We start from the raw sequence: 7,728 nt of genomic DNA, 5'->3' as shown, positions 1-7,728 counted from the left end.
ATTGCAACTAACGCTCCAACCTGGTTGAAGATGATTGTTCTTCCACATCAGATTTGACATTACTGTATGTATGCAGGCCCTTGTAATTGCTTTTCCAATACTGCCAACTGGTTATTGATGATTGATTTCACATTGTGGTACGAGTATCGAGTGAAATGAGTGCTATCCACCCCAGCAACACAGTGATAACATGGAGCCGGCAGGTCATCCAGGTCACAATAGAGGTCAAGCAGTGGGAGGAGGAAGACGTGGTGGTCAAAGGAATGGAAGGGGACATGCACCCCTTCTGAGAGGTGGTCGTGGGCCTCGTCATAGAGGAGGGCTTAGGCCTCACCAGAGAGGCAGCCATGGGCCTCATTTGAGAGGTGTTGGGGGAACGTGGTAGAGGACAAGGCCACGGACCAGACAGCGGCAGCAACAGCAAATAGTGTCCAGTGAAATCCGAGAAATAGTTGTAGAGCATGTTGTAAATCATGGCATGACCATGACTGAGGCAGCTACAATGATTCAATCAAACCTCAGAATCAACTCAGGATCAACTGTGGCCTCAATCATCAGAAATTTCCGTACTGAGAAGCGGCAAGTCTTCAGCATGCACTAAACATTAGGCTACTCTCAATTGTCAAATGACTGTATACTGCATACCAATGTGTAGCACAGAGTATAGTGTGCCTTTTGAAAGAAATGCAGACAGAGTGAAGCAGCTGATGACTGAGTATGTTCAGGTATGTTCAGTTTCAAGATGCCTCTTGTGAAAAATGGTTGTGAGAACCTGAACCTGAACACAGGGCTGATGGAAATTTAGAAGTACAGTAATCAATCCTTTGTTTTGCTTTTTACACTAAGCCAGGTGAGGAACACTGCAGTTGACATTTTACTGTAGTTTTGTTCTTTTTTGTAGCTAATTATTGTTGCATGGATTCAAAGAAACCTATGGTGTGATTTGATTGTATTGCATCAATACATTTCAGATTTTGTTCAATGATTCCACTGTGTCTGTAGTATTCTCTCTACTAGTCCTTTTACAGTGATGTATTTATGTGTAGTACCATAATGAAACATGTATCACATATTTTGTACTACAATATTTAATGATTGTACGAACAACTACACAGTGAAACTATCGGTATCTTCTGTGTTACTATGTTACTATGGTATTTCATGATAAATGAGTTATTTGAACCAACAAGTCTGCAAGTGCTAGGTTTCTTTAAAGATATGAAAGGCTGTTCAATGTTCAAAACATTGTATTGTGCAGTGTTACAAGTGATGACCGTTTTGAGTTTTGTGTCTAGTTTTGAAAAATGACATCAAGGTTCTGAAATTAGTGACAAAGTGATTGTAAAAAACTGTATATTCATCCTATTTAATGTGCTCTTTTAAAATGTACTTTTCTTTTTTATGTTGCCATTTCTGTTCTACCAATGTTTCAGTTGTTAGCCAAAGATTGACAGAGTACATCTCATACACACAGGCCAGACAGCAAGGATTTCTTTTTGAAATTCAATTACAAATGCTGCATGAATTCATCAATACGATTAGAGCTCCTGAAAACTCACTCTACAGCATCTCATTAGCAGTGAAAAGAAACCAAGAAAGTTGGGACAGTCGACTGTTTACCACTATGTAACATCACCTTTTCTTTTAATAACACTTATTAAGCACTTGGGCACTGAAGACACCACTTGGTTAAGTTTAGCAAGTGGGATTTCCCCCCATTCATCCATTATGCATTTCCTCAGCTGCGCAACTGCACAGGGCCTTCGTTGTCTTAATTTGCACTTCATAGTGCGCCACACATTCTCAATTCGGAGACAGGTCAGGACTGCAGGCAGGCCATGCTAGCACCCGCACTCTCTGCCTACGCAACCATGCGCTTGTAATCTGGGCAGAATGTGGTTTGGCGTTATCCTGCTGAAAAATGCAGGGACGTCCCTGGAAAAGATGATGTCTGGATGGCAGCATATGTTGCTCCAAAATGTGTACATCTCTTTCTGCAAAAATGGTGCCCTCACAGATGTGCGAGTTACATGACAGACAGACACTCATACACACTGTCACACCCACACACACACACACACTTTCACAGACAGACACACGCACACACACACACACACACACACACACTTTCACAGACACACACACACACACACACACTTTCACACAGAGACAGACACACACACACTTACATACATACATACATACATACATACAGTGAGGGAAAAAAGTATTTGATCCCCTGCTGATTTTGTGCGTTTGCCCACTCACAAAGAAATGATCAGTCTATAATTTTAATGGTAGGTGTATTTTAACAGTGAGAGACAGAATAACAGCCAAAAAATCCAGAAAAACGCATTTCAAAAAAGTTATAAATTGATTTGCATGTTAATGAGGGAAATAAGTATTTGATCCCCTATCAATCAGCAAGATTTCTGGCTCCCAGGTGTCTTTCATACAGGTAACGAGCTGAGATTAGGTGCACTCTCTTAAAGGGAGTGCTCCTAATCTCAGCTCGTTACCTGTATAAAAGACACCTGTCCACAGAAGCAATCAATCAATCAGATTCCAAACTCTCCACCATGGCCAAGACCAAAGAGCTGTCCAAGGATGTCAGGGACAAGATTGTAGACCTACACAAGGCTGGAATGGGCTACAAGACCATCACCAAGCAGCTTGGTGAGAAGGTGACAACAGTTGGTGCGATTATTCGCAAATGGAAGAAACACAAAATAACTGTCAGTCTCCCTCAGTCTGGGGCTCCATGCAAGATCTCACCTCGTGGAGTTTCAATGATCATGAGAACGGTGAGGAATCAGCCCAGAACTACATGGGAGGATCTTGTTAATGATCTCAAGGTAGCTGGGACCATAGTCACCAAGAAAACAATTGGTAACACACTACGCCATGAAGGACTGAAATCCTGCAGCGCCCGCAAGGTCCCCCTGCTCAAGAAAGCACATGTACAGGCCCGTCTGAAGTTTGCCAATGAACATCTGAATGATTCAGAGGAGAACTGGGTGAAAGTGGTCTCAGATGAGACCAAAATCAAGCTCTTTGCCATCAACTCAACTCGCCGTGTTTGGAGGAGGAGGAATGACCCCAAGAACACCATTCCCACCATCAAACAAGGAGGTGGAAACATTATGCTTTGGGGCTGTTTTTCTGCTAAGGGGACAGGACAACTGCACCGCATCAAAGGGACGATGGACGGGGCCATGTACCGTCAAATCATGGGTGAGAACCTCCTTCCCTAAGCCAGGGCATTGAAAATGGGTCAAATACTTATTTCCCTCATTAACATGCAAATCAATTTATAACTTTTTTGAAATGCATTTTTCTGGATTTTGTGGCTGTTATTCTGTCTCTCACTGTTAAAATACACCTACCATTAAAATTATAGACTGATCATTTCTTTGTCAGTGGGCAAACGTACAAAATCAGCAGGGGATCAAATACTTTTTTCCCCCACTGTACATACATATATATGGAAAAGAAACATTACAAGTATAAATCACAATAAGATGTAATAAAGTACAGATAAACAAAATGTAATAAAATGTGATCTTTTTGAAAATGCAGGGACGTCACTGGAAAAGATGATGTCTGGATGGCAGCATATGTTGCTCCAAAATGTGTACATCTCTTCTGCAAAAATGGTGCCCTCACAGATGTGCGAGTTACATGACAGACAGACAGACAGACACTCACACCCACACACACACACTTTCACAGACAGACATACACACACACACACACACACTCACTTTCACACAGAGACAGGCACACACACACACACATACATACATACATACATATGGAAAAGAAACAATACATTTATAAATCACAATAAGATGTAATAAAGTACAGAAAAACTAAATGTAAGAAAATGTGATCTTTAATACACACAAATATGTATGGCTGGTCGGATGCGTCTTGGACTCGGGTTCCTCTTCATTACGTATAACGCTTTTGCCTTTTGCTAAAGCTTTCCGTGGAGGGGATCGTGGGTGAGTTTGTACCATTTTTGGGAGGATCTGCCTTGTTGGGGCGGAGCTGTGATCCAGGTGAACAGCAGATCGGGCATAGGTGGGCATGTGGGCAGAGGAGTAGGAAGGCCGGTCAAGCAAATAAGCTTGCTAAGGTACACAGCAGCAGCAAGCAGCCCCCACATCCAGCCAGCCAGCCAGTCTGGCTGGCAGTGACTGAGTGGTTGACAGACGGCAAGCAACGGAATGTACGTGCTCTGTGATGTCATAGCAGTCAGCTGAGAGAGGCTCGTGATGTCATCGCTGAGCTGGCTGGCTGGCTGGCTCTGTGTGTGTGTGTGTGTGTGTGTGTGTCTATGTCTGTCTGTTTTTCTGTTTGTCAGTCTGTCTGTCTGTCTGTCTCTCTCTCTCTCTCTCCCTCTCAATTCTATTCATTTGTATTGTCAAAGCAATTGGACATACATACATACATATATATATATATATGTAGCGTAAGGTACACTTTTAAATTTCAATTAAAGAAGTGAATTCATAGTATCACCTTATCACGAATCCTGGAGTCTTGTAGAACTCAATTTCTGTAATCATTGGACGCAGACACCAATTCCAAAGATATAAATTGTCAAATTTATTTAAAAACAAAGACTAAATGTAGCACTACACTAACTATACAAAAGGGAAAAACTAATTAAAATTCAACTCTAGATCAACAAATCAAAGACAAATCACTTCCGTGACCAAATCAAAGACCATGGGATCACATAGGATAACACACAAATCGTTAAACAAAAAAGGTTATAAACACATTGACTACAATACCGGTTAGTAATTCTAGGAATCACTAAGAAACAGTTGAAAGTGCTAAATTGCAGTTTCAGAAGATGAAAAAAAACTGTAACTGATGGGATATGTAGTACTTTATACTCGAATGGTCTATGCGATTACACCCTGTTGGTGTTATTAAGAACGCCAAGTACCAGAATGCAGAGCGGGACTGTTTTTTGTGCCGTGACTTGTTGGGGGAAAAAGGCGCAGAAAAAACGGACGAGAAGGTGAAGGTAGTATGGCGGTGATGCACGCGTTGGTGAAGTGGGAAAGCGGGGTCGACAAAGACTCTTACAGCGTGATTCCCACTGCTTGCTTTCGCAATTTTGATTTATTCAGCATTGCTGATGATGACGAAGAGACGACTCGAAACTTCAGAGCAGAGTGGAGAGACACGAACAAACCTCCAAAAGGTGGATGGCCTGTCCATGAAGCGCAGATCATTATGACTGGTAACAATGTTTATTTAAAAAAAAAAAAACATTAAAGTCTTTACATGCTATTTGATATATACAATCACAGTATATTTGAAATGAATGTTTAAGTTATTAATGTGTTGTACTTCTAACATACTCTTATAACATGGTAGGTGGTGGTGAGGGCGCTAAAAACTCGTCATACTTGACTGGCATTTGTAAGAACGATTTATTGTGTGTTGTGCTTTACAATAAAATCCCCCAAATCACAAAATAAATTAAACCAGATATAATTTAACTTCAGTTTTGATTCAGTGTTGGCTGTTCATCTTAATTTGTATGGTCAAAGCACAGTATTTTTATGACACATAAATATAATCCCCAAATATCTGTGGACATAATGCAGGGTTTTATTTATTTTATTTTTATTTTAGGAAAAGAAGGCGAACTAAGAAGAAAACTTAATGACCTAACAAAAATGCCCTGTCCTAAAATGAAGAGAGTACCTAAACCAAACAAAAAACTTCAAATTTCAGATGATAGTGACCTTGATGAACCACAGTTACCGGTGAGATAATTACTGCAAATATTAAATAAATGTATTGCAGGATTGTTTTTTTTTAAATCATTTTCATATATATATATATATATATATATTCATTTTAAACTCTTTTTCTCTCTGAATACAGCACAAAATAAGAAAGAAAACCGATGGAGCATCAAGAATTAGATCCCGTCATATTCTACAGACATTTAAAGAGTCCAGTGAAGTTGTGCTACAGCAAAACGTTAAGCAGCTCGAAAAGGAAAACACAAGACTTAAAAATGAAAACCAATGTCTTCGAAACCGTATGGTTGATGGTAAGTTTTTTTATTTATAGCAAATAATTCCTTACCTTGATAAATGTTATTCTTCAGTAATTTAGATTCCAGAGTAATGTATTATAGTTGATCATACTGAAGTAATCTAGAACCACAATACAGACTCTTAATGTGCACTGTCTAATAGTTTAATAATACTGATTATTAAATAAAGTTTTTCAACATAACTTCATAATCCTACATTAATGACTATATGCATTGCATTAGACCTGGTAATTCTTGTATTTTATCTCTTCTATTTTTTTCGTAGCTAATGTTAATGACCCACAAAAAGGTCAGTTTGCCAATAACATAGAGCAAGTCTCTCAAGTATAATTGCAGGCATTGATGGTTTTGTTTTCACTTTGTATTAAATATATTACTAGAAATGATTATCATTTAATACTAAGGTTTTTTTCTCCAGAGATTCCAGACCTTTTGGACAATCTGAAAAAAATTGTAACAAAAGCCACATTTATCAGCAATGAAGACAAAAGTGTGTCACCATCAAGTGGTTCTGACAGCCCCACAGCAAATTGTTCTGAATCTGACAAAGAATCACCAAAACAGGTATAACACTCTTGGTCTACAATATTACAAAGACAAGGTAAAAATATATATATTGAAAACAAATATTGGTTGTAAACAATCTAATGATGCTACATTATCAGTTATATTCATAGTTATAGTTGATAATAAGAATGTAATTGAATTATGGGTGTCACAGATTCACTGACTTTATTATGTCTGTAAATTAATAAACTTAGAATTGAGACATACTGTGGTCTTTAATAACACATTTCTGTAACAAAATCACAGCCTTACTGATAATGTATTCCACTTAACATAATATAAGAATAGTTTGGGGATAAACTTGTTTTTTATTTACCATTGTCTTTTAGGTGGAAATATTCCCAGGCACTGGAGTTTACATTGACAAACTGTCCTGGATCCTTGCAGAGAGGTGCAGCACGAATACGTCATATGCAAGAACCCTGACGGTTGCTGTCTTTGACTTTCCAACATTATTAAAGAGCAATCTTCGTGGTGGTGGCAGCAAGAGAGATCCAACTTCGGAGAAAAAGACACCTCTGGATCGCTTAAAGGTGGAAGCCATATATGGTATGTAAATGCTGTTGTACAAAATTTCTAACTCTCCTTTTTAACTGTATAGAACACAAAGGGTTAGCATTTGAAATGTTCCTTTGGCCTTTGTTTTAGTTTCAGAGACTAGAGTTAATTTATTAATAAATAATAATACCTTACATGTAGCAGCTGGAAAGATCCCGAAGTGCTCTACAGACTCACTTCACCCACCACCCTCTGGGGTGCAGCCATTTTGTACCAGCAGATTACTACACAGCAGTAAAGGTGGAGTCATAACAAATTTGTTAGACCTGATTGAGGGAAGCCTGACTTAGAATTCAGCCACGTCACTCTTTCAACAACACCTTGTAAATCACCTTGGATTAATGCTTCAGACATATTAATACATAATAATAATGAATAGTGCCATGGGATCCTTGACAATATAAACTTTCATGTCTCATTTAAATTTGACTTTTGAGCAAATACTTCACATTTCAGTCCAGTTGTGCCACATCAATGTAATGCTTAAGCAAGGTATTAATGGAGAAAAG

General features: G+C 38.9%; 1 non-coding gene across 1 annotated transcript; it reads left to right on the top strand.

Annotated features, from left to right (window-relative positions):
- The first annotated feature begins 3,935 nt into the window (after window positions 1-3,935).
- On the top strand, window positions 3,936-4,050 carry LOC136726879 (U5 spliceosomal RNA). The gene has a single exon (XR_010808259.1). It is a non-coding gene; the product is annotated as a U5 spliceosomal RNA (small nuclear RNA).
- Window positions 4,051-7,728: the final 3,678 nt, after the last annotated feature.

This window comes from Amia ocellicauda, unplaced genomic scaffold (genome assembly GCF_036373705.1).
Source record: "Amia ocellicauda isolate fAmiCal2 unplaced genomic scaffold, fAmiCal2.hap1 HAP1_SCAFFOLD_26, whole genome shotgun sequence".
NCBI lineage: Eukaryota > Metazoa > Chordata > Actinopteri > Amiiformes > Amiidae > Amia > Amia ocellicauda.
The sequence above is the reverse complement of the archived record's forward strand: the minus strand, read 5'-3'. Positions and strand labels throughout refer to the sequence as shown.